This window comes from Nothobranchius furzeri, chromosome 15 (assembly GCF_043380555.1).
Source record: "Nothobranchius furzeri strain GRZ-AD chromosome 15, NfurGRZ-RIMD1, whole genome shotgun sequence".
Taxonomy (NCBI): domain Eukaryota; kingdom Metazoa; phylum Chordata; class Actinopteri; order Cyprinodontiformes; family Nothobranchiidae; genus Nothobranchius; species Nothobranchius furzeri.
This window is the reverse complement of record NC_091755.1, coordinates 54,550,956-54,567,008: the sequence shown is the minus strand read 5'-3', so window position 1 is coordinate 54,567,008 and position 16,053 is coordinate 54,550,956. Positions and strand designations below refer to the sequence as shown.

The following is a 16,053-nucleotide window of genomic DNA, read 5'->3' as shown; positions in this document are numbered from 1 at the left end:
TTCATTCAGATTCATTTATATTTTCATTATCATGGCGCAGTGTGTTTGCTTTTGTTTAAAAAATCAAAATAAAATGTGTTTTTAGTTGGGTGAACACCTTCTTGCGTAGAAAAAAATGCAATGGAGGTGAGTGGGAACCCATCCAAGATGGCGGCCCACTGCTACGCCGGCAGCGTCAGTTCACGGTACGTCTACACCATTGGTCTCCACATCTGTGACGTGAAGATGGGAGGGAGGCGCTCTGACTGACCGGGTGTTTCTGCCTGAACGTCGGTGTCAGCGCCCATAGTTCGGTGCGGCTCCTGTGTGTAAGTGTGTTTTCCACTTCTACTTTTGTGTGTTTGTGTTGTTTATCCGTCTGTTTGTGTTTGTTTTTGGCGCGTGTTGAGTCTCTGTCGACGTCAACAGCTGCTCTGTCACGATGACACACACTAACGGGACTGTCAACCTGAGTCTGTTTAAAACATTGTCGCCACTGCTGTGGACTGAAGAACGTTTGACACAGACATCGTCTATGGATATTTTCGCTCTGCTGTTTTCGTTTGCATCCATGTAATTTCACTAGAATAAAATAAATGTTCTCTTCTGTAAATCCTTCGTTCCCTGCGTTGTCATCACTGCTCATTTGCAGACTGGTAACTGTTCATGGTGCTTGCTTTAAGCTATGGACAATCTCCACAAGTTTATCTAACATGCTTTATTATACACACTTTTTACAATGGAATGTGCCATGTGGCAGATTAAATTTTAATTCAAACAAATTATTATAATTTACTGAAGATAGAAATATGCTGATGATAACTTCAGCCAGGGCCTCCTCCGGTGAATACAGTTTTGAAGCTCTTGGCTGGATTTTGAAAACAAGGGCCAATAAGGTTAAATTATTTGTCCTCAAAAGCATCTTTTTCATTTTAAAATATTAATTTTTTATGGTGATTTAGAAAAGAAGTTGTGTCCCTTCATATATGTTCAAAAACAACGTAAACAATGTTGGAGGATGCCGATCTGCATTAGCAGCCTGCTAGAGAGACAAAATAAACCATTCTGGAAAGGCAACTGGGGGCTGCACTGAGTCATTCTGAGGGCCACAAACGGCCCCTAGGCTGCCGTTTGGACATGTCTGATAGAGGATGTTGGATTTCAATTTGCTTTTATATTTTCTCTTTTGTTTTTGAAGACTTATGGACCTGGTGTGACAGGTGTGAAGGAGTGAATTTCCCCTCTGCTTCTTTGTGATGGATTGGAGCTTTGTGCTCATCCACTGATTCCTCTCATACACTCTGATCACTGTTTCCATCAGCAGAGAGAAGTACGTACGGTGGCCTGGAAGCATCTGGCGTGGCATGATGCAATTCACTGTCTGTTCAGCTAGGCTGCCCCTTCAGGGCACTGCAAACACAGCATAGCCATTCACATCTCACTCAGACGATCAGACCACCACGATGACACTACAACCCCCTCCACCGTCTTTGCTGCACTCACGCTGTTTATTTCTCTCTCTCTCAAGCCAGGGCCAGAATGCATGCTTTTTGTATCGATGTGATGTATGTTTGCATTTTTGTATTATGTACAGGATGCTGCAGCTTCCAAAGGGGGAGTTGCTTCATCCCCAGATAGATGCTCAGCTTTTGGAGACACTGTAATGTTGGGTTTGTGGAAGATGTGCTGATACTAGATCAGATTTGAGAAGTCACACTTTGTTCTTTGTCTCATTTGGCTTTCAGAAGGATTTGGTAGTTCCGATTGTGCAGGAAGTCTGTTTCTCACAACAAAGCTGCAGATACTGGATTAGATTAATTACAGAGAAAGGAGCAGTTGAACAGTTATTTAGTATTTCTATTTTTCAAGAAAGGCACCTAAAGATGCTGAACTCCAATTTCAGCTTTAAAGCAATGCAATAGACAAACAGTTACAGCTAAAATTAGTTCATGTTCTGCATTGCAAAGTCCATGCAAACTGGAAGAGCGAAGGCAAAACACACCAGCGTCATATGCCATGCATCAAAAATGTGTTATAGCCTTGACAAACTTCATGCCACAGCATGTTGTCGTGTTTCTATTTCTAACTGTGAACATTTCTGATTAAACAAATGTAATGAATGCTAGCTCCCTTCTTACAGCAGCTCCTCTCTAGCCTGGTGAGTCATCCTGTATATTTAAAAATTTAGTCTTCAGCCAGCAGAGCGCGGTCATGGGGCGGAATCTACGGTTGTCTTTCAAACTGTCTCCGCAACAAGGCGCAAACTCTGCCTGCCAAAGTCAAGCCAATGGGAGGTGACAAAAATCGCAGTAGCCCCCTTATCCACTAGGGGATGGCTCCAGAATAGAGCAGGTTTTCATTGACTCTCATGTTAAAATACCAACTTCACAGCAGAAATAAACATATTTACAGCCTGGTTCATAAACCTGTTTTAGGTTGGCACGGTGAGCTGCTTCTGGGATGCACCATCGACATATATACTGGACAATTCCTTTCCATAGGCTCCAATAACTCATTTTTGAGGCTAAATGGGAGGTGGCCACCACCGCCATTTTGACCGTGTCACAGGTTCCGTCAAGCCCAGACAATTCCACAAAAGGGAAGAGAGGTGGAGCTGAGGGTGTGGCTGTAAGGCCGGGATCAACTGACGACACCCGGTCGAACTAGCTACAAGCTAACCTGAAGCTAACCCAAAGCTAACGCGGAGGTGGGAGCTAAGCTAACGGAGGTAGCAACCTAGCCACAACCGGAGTTAGCTGTGCACAACACCAGAGCTTCTGAGTCAGAGATACGCCGGGCTGACCGCTGGGTAAAACCAGGTGGAACACAGAGGTCTCCCGAAAGCTGCTGAAAGCCGGCAGCCCGCGCAGCAGACAGAAGCCGCGATCAGACAGAGATGCGCCGAGCTGTGGGGAGAACCAGTCGTCAGCCCACGCAGCAGACAGAAGCCGCGATTATGGCGTTTAAAGCGTGCCACAACCCGTGCACGCGCATTGGGTCCACAGCGCGCGTGTGAACGGGACTCGCGAGCGAAAATATACATGGCAGCGCGCGTGTGAACGGGACTCGCGAGCGGAAATATACATGGCGAGAGGTCATTTGTGCACTGAGAGGGAGCAAACTGTGTCTGTGAGCGCACAAGGATGTGCACAAGTGACAAACCTGCGTGCGCGCTTTGTCAACGAGCACACGGCAGAGGAAAACGTGCGCACGCGGCATCCTCTTTGCGCGCTCGGCAGCCTCTCTGCGCGCTCGGTTTCTGACTCCTGCTCGCTCGGCTGTAAGGGCTTTTGGCACTCTGGAGGCGTGGCCTGTGGCAGATCTTCTCTGTCCTCTGATTGGTTAGTGTACCCCGCACTTTACCCTCTACCTATCTATATAAAAAAGTCTGATATTCAGTAGTTGCTGGCATAGCTCAGCTGGGAGAGCGGGTGACTCTCGCCCCGGAGGATCCAGGTTCGAGTCTGGGCAAGGAAAATGTAGTAGATGTCATGTTAATTTTTCTTAATTTCAGGTATTTTACAGTTGTGACCGTTCAACTGTCATTAAACGCCCGAATGTTTGCTGGGCAGTGTTTTAAAAAGTGCACATAAGCTAGATGGTTTTAACCATATAAAATTACATTTTTTGTGATACTGGAAAAATACATACTGAAATAAAACTACTGATTGAAAACTTTATGACTGTGGTTGTACAATATATGACTCACTAATACACTGCAAACTCCCTTAGAGTGGGGCTTCCAGAGAGAGAGAGAGAGAGAGAGAGAGAGAGAGAGAGAGAGAAAAGTTATTGCCTCATTAATGAATTGTTTATTTTTTTCAGTATTTAATTGACAAATTATCCTTTCAAATAATTAATTGATGAGTTACATAATTGTCCATTTAGAATTGTTGAATGGACTGAGTCAAGTTTGGTGCACTTTATATATTTCAAAACATGTTTTTTTTATTTTAATGATGCATATAAATAATTTAAATGTTAATTCAATGAAATATTTCTATTTTTTCATTACCTCACCCTTGTTTTGACAAAAACGGGACCTTGCTGGATAATATCATGGAGAAACTATTTGTTCACAGTACATGGCTCAGTGAGGATCTGTGTACCAAAGGAGGAGATACTCAGAAATCTGTCTGCAGATTGTTACAACCCAGACTGGAAGTGGTGGGCTGTAATAAGAAAGGAGACCAAACAGAGGAGTGGGGGTTCAACAACTGATTTATTTAACAAAAGTAAGGATTTACTAAAGCAAGTTAGTGAACAGAAAATGGCCATCTCAAGGTTTTACTCGGATGTCCCTCAGCAGGGACCTCACTTACTTTGGTTAAATAAATCAGTTGTTGAACCCCCCACTCCTCTGTTTGGTCTCCTTTCTTATTACAGCCCACCACTTCCAGTCTGGGTTGTAACAATCTGCAGACAGATTTCTGAGTATCTCCTCCTTTGGTATACAGATCCTCACTGAGCCATGTACTGTGAACAAATAGTTTCTCCGTGATATTATCCAGCAAGGTCTTGTTTTTGTCAAAACAAGGGTGAGGTAATGAAAAAATAGAAATATTTCAATAAATTAACATTAAAATTATTTATATGCATAATTAAAATAAAAAAACATGTTTTGAAATATATAAAGTGCACCAAACTTGACTCAGTCCATTCAACAATTCTAAATGGACAATTATGTAACTCATCAATTAATTATTTGAAAGGATAATTTGTCAATTAAATGCTGAAAAAAATAAACAATACATTAATGAGGCAAGAACTTTTTAAACTTGAGCATACCTACACCCACAAGTCTATTTTTACCTGGTTAAAACCATCTAGCTTATGTGCACTTTTTAAAACACTGCCCAGCAAACATTCGGACGTTTAATGACAGTTGAACGGTCACAACTGTAAAATAATATCACAGGAATTAGGAAAGAATAATATGACATCAACTCTATGTTCCTTGGCCGGACTCGAACCTGGATCCTCCAGAGTGAGAGTCACCCGCTCTCGCAGCTGAGCTATGACAACAACTGCTGAATCTCAGATTTTTTTATATAGATAGGTAGAGAGTAAAGTGCGGGGTAAACTAACCAATCAGAGGACAGGGAAGATCTGCCACAGGCCACGCCTCCAGAGTGCCAAACGCCCTCACAGCCGAGCGAGCGGAATTAGAAACCGAGCGCGCAGAGGCTGCCGAGCGCGCAGAGAGGCTGCCGCGCGCGCACGTTTTCCTCTGCCGTGTGCTCGTTGGCAACGCGCGCACGCAGGTTTGTCACTTGTGCACATTCTTGTGCGCTCACAGACACAGTTTGCTCCCTCTCAGTGCACAAATGACCTCTCGCCATGTATATTTTCGCTCGCGAGTCCCGTTCACGCGCGCGCTGCCATGTATATTTTCGCTCGCGAGTCCCGTTCACACGCGCGCTGTGGACCCAATGCGCGTGCACGGGTTGTGGCACGGGTCTGACGCGATACGCGATCAGACAGAGATGCGCCGAGCTGCGGGGAGGGGAGAAACGGGTGGAAAACATCGGTCTCTCGAGAGCTCCACAAGCCGATAGTCGGAACCCAGCTCCACCAGCATGTTATATTTCAACCCATTTTCTAAAGTGCACCATTATGTTAAATGCACTGGGTTTTACTCTATTACATTTAAAGTTCATGGTTAAACAGTACATGTTAAAATCTAAGCTGAGCTCAGCAGTAACCTAAAATACATAAATATAATTTTACTTACCGAAAAAAATGAAGTGGAGACTCCTTGGACGCTCTATTAGTGCAATTAATGCCACAGCAAGTCATTTTGTCCAACAATTGCACAAAAAATATCCAAAAAATAATACACAAACACAGAGAATCAAAATCCCGGAACAGTTTCCAGGACAGATCGAAGCTCTTCTGAGGCCTTTCCACGGAGCTAGCTCTGTGGTCACATGGGTCGGATGCTCATTAATTATACAGAATTTTAGGCTTTTAATACACTTAAACAGAAGAATGAGAAAAAAATTCACCCCCCTCAGAGTTGTCATGAGTGTAAACTAGATCATTTAAACTAAAAACATGTTTTGGTACCAGGCTGTAAACATGTTTATTTCTGCTGTGAAATTGGTATTTTTAACATGGGAGTCAATGAGGATTTGCTCGCTTCTGACACCAGCCCCCAGCGGATGAGGGTGGAACTGCAATTTTTGGTATTTCGGGGTTGGCCTCAATTTTTGAACTGCATTGTGGGGGCTTGGGATGCACCTGGAAATTTCCGCACTGCGGCTGGTTTGTCTCAACCCCATAGACTATAATTGATTCTATTCAAAGCAGCGACGTTCTTGCCTCTGATGCCTCCAGTGTGAAGTAGACTTAAGTCTAGAGTTCAATACTAGCTCTTCTCTACTTTTGTAGCAGCACTGTCTGTCCATGTTTCGTTCCTGTGACTAATCCAGGTAGAAAATTACATTTAAAATTACATTTAATCAATGGGTCATCGGTGGCACAGGAGTTAAGTGCTCGCCCCGTAATCGGAAGGTTGCAAGTTCGAGCCTCGCTCAATCTATTGCTGTCGTTGTGTCCTCCCACTCAACCCACTGCCGGTGGTGGTCGGAGCGACCGGTGGCGCCTGTGTATGGCAGACTCGCCTCTGTCAGTGCGCCCCAGGGCAGCTGTAGCTACAATGTAGCTCATCACCACCAGGGTGTGAATGCGTGAATGACTGATTGTATTGTAAAGCACCTTGGTGGGCTCCAGAACTCTAGAAGGTGCTAAATCAAATTCAGGGCATTTACCATTTAATTATTCTGGATGTTTTAAACATATGTCTAAAAATCGCATAACCTGTTTTTGAGGTTTTCCTTCTCCCAAATACCATATTTTGTTCTGTTATAACAAAAGTAATTTTAAACATCACACGTTTACCACCCAGTGATGTACATCTATGTTTCTAGTCTCCTTAAAAAACTCTTGTTTGTGTTTCCCAACTTAATAAGTATGTGTGCTAAATAGTAATAATAAACACAAATAAATAAAAAATTAACATAATTGTCATTTCAGTATTTACTAAAATAGTTGTGATCGTGATATTTATTTACAACAGGTGAACAGCTCATCTTCAAATTTAACTGCACAAGTCCTTGCTAAGAAAGGTGCGCCCTAACATTTGAAATAAAAAAAAAAGTTGAGTGACTTCAAGGAAATGACAGTTTGCATGCATCATTAGTGTTTCTTGCTTAATGAATATAACCAATTAGTTTATTATATGGTATCCATTAACAACAATATTCATGAAACCATTATCAGGAGCTTTTATTTATATAGATAAAACCTGACTACCAACACAGCATCTGTTCCACTGCTGGGTTGCTAAAGTTGCTCCCTACAACAGCAGTTTTGGGCAAGTAAAAAAGAAGAAGGTAATTATAGTAACTAATTACTATTTCAAACAAGTAACCTAGTTTGAAATGGAGTTACAATATTATAAAAGTAACTAATTACCATGATAAATACCTAAAAACTGCTTAAATACGTTAAAGAATGTGAATCCCCTCGTAATGGAGCCTACGACATCTTCGTTGCTGCAGCTCTGTCGTTTTTCTGTGTGGCGAGCCTACCCCTCCTCGACTGTCCGTTCCATTTAAATAACATTCCCAGCTTTCTGTTTAATTTAGTCTGCATTACAGATGCTTGTGGAGAAGATCCATCTTCTTGTTTTTACCAAGCTAATGTTAGTCTCACCTGGGTGGGACAGTCCCTGCTAGCATTGTTCTTGGCGACCAGCTTTGTTGAAGGTTGCGTTAATAAGAGGTGTCACTAACTGCTGGTGGTGGTTGGAGGTACCAGTGGCACCAGTGTTCGGCAGCCTTGCTTCTGTCAGTGCGCCTCAGGGCAGCTGTGGCTGCAATGTAGTTCATCCCAGCGTCGGTGAATGACTGTGTTGTAAAGCAACTTGGGGGCTTGTGGAACCCTTGAAGGTGTTATATCAAATACAGGCCATTTACCATTCATGAGATAGAAAACACTTTGTTTCAAGGCATGAATTACATTTCACATATAAATTTGTGCATTTTATCTCATTCAGAGAGAAACTGCATGTATACGTGCTCTCCATCATGACTCTGGAGTACCATACCCAAGTGGGGGGCATTGTTTCCCCACCCTAGCTCCTGACGAAGACCACTTTAAGTCTGAATCTCTATTTTAATTATACCATTTCAGTACCATGATTTATTTTCTCTAGACATTCTGCTGTTCTTGGATCTTTGTCCTGCTGTGTGACATCCTTTTAGTTATTTATTTGTCATTTCTTATTTCTAGTAAGTACCATAAGTCCTTTTTTTCCTTTATTAATTCATTATAAGTTTAGACTAATAAAAAAAATCAAAAAAATTTTAAGCCTTTCTGCAGAGAAACTTTAAACTCAAGAAAAAGTTGCTTCATTTTCTCTACAAACTCCCACGCTTCCAGTGTGAAGGTGAAATTCCTTTATAAAGGCTGTTGTTTCCAGTGGCAACGAGCTGCCTGCCTCCCTCTGATCCCTTCCTACAGAAACGAGGTTGAGGAGGAAGCGCAGCACCACAAGAGTCTGCCCTTTGAAACAAGACTGAGGCGCTTGTTTTACTGTGAAACGATTGGCTCTGAAGTTTACAAACCCTTAAGATGGCGGTCAGGTGACCATTTAAACCTTTTTGGAGAAAAGAGTTTTGTGTGATGTAACCATGACCTCTTAAGAAGCCTTCAGCATGTGGAGGGAAAACATTTAATTAAAATTGTTTGATTATTTCAACTTGATGGAAGGGTATGTTGACTTATGTTGACTTTTAATTTCATCAAATGTTCTAAACCTGGGCTTTGCAGTATCGCAGTGGTTGCGTGTTGTCCCTGTGCATGCGTAGGTTCTCTCCGGGTACTCCGGCTTCCTCCCACAGTCCAAAAACATGACTGTTAGGTTGATTGGTCTGTCTAAATTGTCCTTAGGTGTGAGTGTGTGTACGTGTGATTGTTTGTCCTGTGTGTCTCTGTGTTGCCCTGCGATGGACTGGCACTCTGCCCAGGGTGTACCCCGCCTGAATGCCCATTGATCGCTGGAGATAGGCACCAGCCCCCCCGCGACCCTACATGGACAAGCGGGCTCAGGCAATGGATGGATGGATGGATGGATTCTAAACCTGACCCAAACTCTATCACCTGAGCTCAGCATTTTAGGATAAAATCAAACTCAGGGTTGTAACATAAAGGTGGTCCCCTGAGCCTAGATCTGACTGCTGGCAGCACTGAGTCAAATAGTCTCATCTGTTTTACTAAGTCTGGAGTAACCCTGGCGTTTGCTACCATAGTCATTCTCTCTGTCTTTAACACGATTTCTGATATGAGCTTTCAGCTGGTGAGTAGGTGATTTTCCAGCCTGCTGACAGCTGATGGAGCTCTATAAACCGCTGTAATATGAGCTGTGGTAACACTGTTAAACACCGATCAGGTTAGTAAGTAAAGGCCTCAATTAGGAGCTTTAAATATTTTACTCACTGAGCTCAAAGCCCATGTTTACCACTGAAAAGTCCCACATGAAGACATGTTTCCTGGTCTGCTCTCAGTGGTGGTGTTGTAGTTGTAGTGGACCAGTATCAGTGCTGTGCAGGGTTGTTCTAAAATAAAATGTTTTATTTTATTTTAATTACCTTAAAAGACTCAAAGTCTCTTTTTACACTTTATATTTATTTAATCAGGATCGTTTGTCAAGTCGACGCCAGAAACAATGAAACACAACTTGAATATTAGAGGAACAACAAGGCTTTATTCAACCAGCATTCATACAAGTTATCAATCATGAACAAAACATTTCTCTTACCGTTGCTTATGGGTGGAGAGCTGAACACCCCAGTTAGAAAACGTAATCCATGAACCTCGTCAAATAGAATCCTTCAAACAGCTCTAACAGCTCTGAGCTCTGCTCTGCTCCTTATACATTCCCTGATGTGCGTGCAAAGCTGCACACCTCCACCAGGATTACCTTGATTACATCCTCATGATCACATTATGTTCGGCTCTCCTTGATTACATCCTCATGATAAGTGTGATTGACAAACAGTAGTGATCAATAACTTGTATAAAGCAATTATACAACAGATGACAAGTTCATTTTTATTACATTCCACTCTTGAACTTTTCATCTAATTTATGTAACATATCCATCACCATTTCCCCATCAAAACCAACGTCATTTATAACATACCTTGTAGTTCCACTTTAATTTTCATCGTAGTCTTTGCATTATTACCCAATTTATTTCTCTTCTTAATCGAATAACATACCAACAAATAATAAGATTACACAATGTTAGAATGCTGATTATAATTAATGCTGCAATCATAGGTGGAATTAGCACTTTATTAGCGGTACTCGACATGCCTGTAAATATATCCCACCAATGATGAGCGGAAGCCTGTTCAATCAATGTAGCAACATGTTTTATTTCCCCTTGTGCCACAAGAGTAGACACCATAAGCCTGGAAAGGTTGGACCTATGAGAGTCAATCAATTTTGCCACTTCAGTGGAACCATCCAATGCGCATTTGAATCGTTCCAGTGAGAGTGTCCAAGGGGAGTGTAAAACCTCCCATTGTATCTTAGTCAGCCGACTAGATACAGTGTAATTACTCAACCAATAGGTCACGTTATTCCATTCCCACATATGTATACCCTTGAGACAACCTGAAAAGGGAACTGAAGGTACCTGTGGGGAATTGGTCATTGTAGCCACGCATAAGGTGTTAGGACCCACCTGCCAAAACTGTTCCTCTGGGGGTGTGACCGTCCAATCACAGAGTACGACCCTTGAATCAGTGAAACATGGATTGCTATGTCCTTTTACCAATGGGCAGGCTAAACCCTTATCAGTCTCATCACAGTGTTTTACTTCATATGTTCGATTTGTTTTAACATCCCACCACTCTCCACTAACATGGAGATACCAAAACCCTTTAGTGGTTATCACCGGCAGTATCTGATATCTACACACAGTCATTACTGATGTCATATTATACTGATCCCAGTATCCAGTACACATAGATTTATTACAAATCGTCATTTCTGCATGTAGCTGTAGCCATAATGAACTACTGATGTTCCATAATGTTCGCCATGCATGATAGTTATTACTCATTACCTGTATTTGAAACCTATTTCTCTGTGTCTCAGCATGAATAGTCTGCAAGGAACAGACTGTCCAATTACCTATGTGTGACAAATTATGCAATGCATCATAAGTTTCATTCCAAAGCTTTAGATTCCATTTAAATACACTTTTCCACACATCACTTCCTTCTAGCTGACTAGATACAGTCGAAGGCATCCATCTTGCAGTCTTGGTGACAGCTTGTGCGGTGTATTCTCCAGTGTTGGACAGCATAGTTCGTGTTACCTCATTGTTTGCTGTGTTAGCCAGACCATACAAAGTTCCAGTTCCTCCTAGCACGGTGTCATACCATGCTCGCCTCCTCCTGTTGCAAGGCGGAATAGGAGGGAATTTCACAGTCCATCGCACATATTCGGCTACCCTTATTTGTCCCATTTGTTGACAAGTGTGAACCAGGGGAGCTACAGCTGTCTGCGTAGCTCTAGCTGTGTCGGGCAGCACCCAGAATATGTACAAATAGGCGCGTCCTCCTGTGATTACAGTTCCATTCCTGATCCGGAAATCGCGATCAACCTTCATACTCCAATTTGTGCCATTTTGTATGCAAGTACCATTCCCCTGATGGTATGCACAGATGCACGCTGCAGAATTAAAGGTTACTGTTGATCCTTGAACCAACACCCCTGGGCTGATCACCCTTCCTCGGATTTTAAGACATCCTCTGCACCGGTACATCTTACCGGTAGATGTTAGGTTTCCCAAGTAGCAAGCGTCATTTGCTCTGCATGTGAATGTGCCTTGAGTGCGGTTGGACATACTGCTAACCAATTCCAGATGGCCCATGACCCCTTCTTCCAACACTTGTCCTTCCGTGAGCCCCCAACAGAAATGTGCCCTCAGTGCGATGACAGCGAGGACATGGAGGACGATGACCAAACATCCGACACCACCAGGTCCGCGGAGCCCATCCATCGCCTCGACAAAGGTTCAATCCTTTTGTAGGGGAAGGGGACCCAGTCAACCACCGTCACTCAGACACCCGCCTATGGGATACATACAAAACTGCAGATAGAATGACAAGCATTAATTTTCTCTCCTGTAACATTTGTTTATCGGAATATTAATCCATTTTTCCTCTCCGGGGAACAATACACTTACCACAGCATCTTTTCCCTGTGCAATAATCTCTCCAGCTCTGGGAGGACCATTGAGCTGCTCCACCCACACTTTTGCCCCCGCAGTAAAGTCTGATGATTCAAACCCAGTTTCACCCCTCTGAGTGATAGTGGTAGGTTTAGTAATCTCTTCAACTTTGGACATTACACACCGTTTGATTACTAACTGAGCTATCTTGTCTCCTTTTTCCAGTACCAACGGTTCTTTACCTGTATGCTGACAATGTTCACAATCTTCTATGGCAGTTTTAATATCATCAATGATGAGATCTATTCCTCTGTCCCTCGCCCATTTCAATGTTCCCTGCACACCCCAATGTCCAGCAGTAACGTGAGCCCATTTGGCTAATCCAGGACTTGATTGTCTTACAGCCTGAATTTTCACTATCTTATCTACAGTCTGATTATGCAGGGATTCAGGATCATTGTTATTAGTATGAGCATCCACATGTAATACTGACACAGGAATATTTTGGCATTTCTCCCAAATGTCCTTCCATAGGTCAGCTCCCCAAACCTCTTTTGAATGTATCTTCCATTGTGTAGCATGCCAAGTTGGCATCCAAGTTAACATTCCTTGGGCTACTGACCAGGAGTCAGTATAAATACTTACTCCCTGCACCCCAGCTGCCATTATTACCATGTGTACTGCTTTCAACTCTGCCCATTGGCTACTCTTTCCTGTCCCTGTGAGTTCCATAACTTGTTGTGTACCAGGGTTAAATGCCCCAGCCTTCCATTTCCTGGTTCCTGCCACATATTGACAGGAACCATCAGTGAACCAGGCTCGCTCCTGCTGCTCTGGGGTGAGTTCGCTCCATCTTACCCCCAGTTTCACAGGAGAATCCTGGATTGGTTTTACCTCAAAAGGCACTTCATCCATTTCTGGAACGTCTGCCACTTGCTCGTGGAGCATTGATACTCCTTTTTCTCCTGGTTTCATTCTCTCAGAAACATACCACTTCCATTTTATGATGCTAGCCTCTTGAGCTACCCCTATGCGGTGAGTTGTAGGATTGCTCATGACCCAAGTTAGAATGGGTATATGTGTTCTCATCATTACTTCATGCCCCACAGTTTGGGCTTCTGTTTCCAACAAAGCCCAATAACATGCCAACAACTGTTTTTCAAATGGAGTATATCTCTGTCCTGCATCAGGCAATTTCCTAGACCAAAAACCCAAAGGTTTTCTGCACCTATCTTGTTTTTGCCACAAACTCCAGTTAGCATAATCATTTACTGCAGAAACCTGTAACTCCACTGGTCCTGACAACATCTTCCCCAAAGAAACAGCTTGTTGGATTGCCTCTTTAGCTAGTTCAAATGACTGTTGTTGATCAGGCCCCCATTCAAACTGCTCCTTCTTCCGAGTGCATCTGTACAGAGGCTGCAAGATCTGTCCTAAATGAGGTATGTGGTGTCTCCAGAACCCAAACAACCCAATATACCGCTGAGCATCTGTCTTATTCTGTGGTATTGGGAACCGTGCTATTTTCTCTTTAGCTTTAGTTGTTATTTCTCTTTCCCCTCTATTCCAGATAATTCCCAAGAACTTCACTGACTGTGCAGGTCCCTGCACTTTCGCTGGATTTATCTCCCATCCATGATTCTTCATATGTGTTATCAGAAGTGGGAGCAATTGCTCAACCTCTTCTTTAGTGTTTCCCTGAATCATGATGTCATCAATGTAGTGTGATAACAATATGCCTGATGGGATCTTTAAAGTCGACAGATTTTCAGCCACTATCCTATGACAGATTGTGGGTGAATGCACATACCCTTGTGGTAATCTGGTGAAGGTGTACTGTCTTCCTTCCCATGTAAAGGCAAACTGTTCCATCTTGTCCTCAGGGATAGGTATGGTAAAGAAAGCATTGGCCAAATCTATCACCGCATACCATGTACCAGAGTGATGCTGCACCCTTTCCACAATCGTGATAACATCCGGAACCGCAGACGTTAAAGGAGGAGTATGTTTATTCAGCGCTCTATAATCCACAGTCATTCTCCATGAACCATCTGATTTCTTCACTGGCCATAAGGGATTATTCCACCGTGTGGTGCATGTTTTCAAAACTCCTGCCTCCAGATATTCTTTAATAGTGTCCGTAATTTCTTTCTGACCCCCAGGCAACCGGTATTGTTTTTGTGATACCACCTGTGTTGCTTCAGGAATGGGAAAAGGTGTCATTTTGACCTTGCCTACCAAAATGGTGTGGATTCTGTTTATACCAAAACAAAATCGACCATGTTTCAGATGAAGAGTCATTCCGGCCAATATATCCATTCCAATAATCCATTCCTTTGCAGGAGCCACTACTACACTGTAATTTCTAATAGGTTGATTTCCTATTTTTAAGGGCAAAGTTACTCCCTTTCCTACTAACATCTGCCCCCCAAGTCCAGTCAAAGGTACAATGTTTCCCTTTATTTTATCAGGATTGCCATGAATTACAGAGGCCTCCGCCCCAGTGTCAACCAATGCCATTACTGTCTGTACTGATTTTTTCCAATAAATCTGTAATTCCACATGTGGTCTGATATCATTTACTGACCATCCTGAGGCACTGGCAACAACCCGAGCTTGACCTTCATCCTATTCATCATCATGTTCCCTTCGGTGCTGTTTTTTCTTTCTACGCTTCACTGCCGCCACCTGATAACACTCATCTGAACTCTCCTCCTCTGAAGATTCCTTGGGAGGGGCGGAAGGTTCAGCAGGCTTCGACGCCACCTCCCTGATCACATTCTGCAACATTCCAACCAATTCTGACACAGACATCCTGTCGTCCTTTTCAGGACAATGTCTGAACTGACAATGGACCTTCAGTCCCATTTGGCTGCATTTCTCCATCAATGCATTAGTGGGCAATCCATCAATCTCCTCAAACGGCACTCCCGCTTGTCGCAGTGCCCTCCACAGATCTGTTCTAGAGGGGCCCATTGCCCCCCCTTTACGACCCCTTGAATGTGGATCAATCCTGGGTTTATTTTCAGTTCTAGCTCCCTCTCTCCTCGTCTCAGACCAATCACCCAGCGTGGTGAGTTCGCCAAGACGATCTTTTATCGCGGCAAAAGTCTGGTCTGCCGCGCCAAACAACAAGCTGGTCACCATGGGTTTATAATGTGGTGGGGCATGTCTGATGAGGTGATCTCTAGTTGCCTTAGAGATGTTACAGTCCACCACTCCAGCTCCCCCGTTTCGAGCCACTTGCTCTCTAATAGTGAGTCTGGTGAGCCGCTGAATGGCATCTCTCACTGTCTGCCATTGCCCTTTAATCTCAGACCAGTCCGCCGTGGTAGGATAGATTACATGACATGCCAGAGCATATGCATCCCCCACATTGAAATCTTCATCAGCTGGCAATGCCCGGACTGTAGCCCTGTATTCAGCATTTATCTGTGCATCAGTACTTAATCCTGAAAATCTCATGGCATCACCGGCATCTATGGCTATATCACACGCGCCATCCTCCATAAGGCGATTAAGCCAGGAGTCAGTTGGTTCGCCTGGGCGCTGTTTCAGCTTCCCATTCATGTGATTTAACTCATCTTGTGAATAATCCTCTAGCGTTGTTAGCAGCCTAGGGGCGGGTTGTGGCTGCTGTTGTAACATCCTTCTTATATTACCCGCCTCATCGAGTTCCGGCCGTCCCTGATCATCCACCATATCTACCAGTATTGGTGGAATAATTTGCTGTTCTCGCCGACGCCTAGTAATAGGTCTTTGTTCTGACATCTTTATCCTCTGTAATGATGGATACAAGGGCTGAGGTGGTGGGTCAG

General features: G+C 43.4%; 1 protein-coding gene across 1 annotated transcript in view; it reads left to right on the top strand.

The window, feature by feature from the left end:
- Positions 1-216: 216 nt before the first annotated feature.
- tmcc1a (transmembrane and coiled-coil domain family 1a) overlaps positions 217-16,053 on the top strand; it is a 63,188-nt gene continuing 47,351 nt past the window's right edge. The window contains exon 1 of the mRNA XM_015968405.3: positions 217-308. The gene's annotated coding sequence lies outside the window, so the exon portion shown is untranslated. The remainder of the gene's footprint in view (positions 309-16,053) is intronic.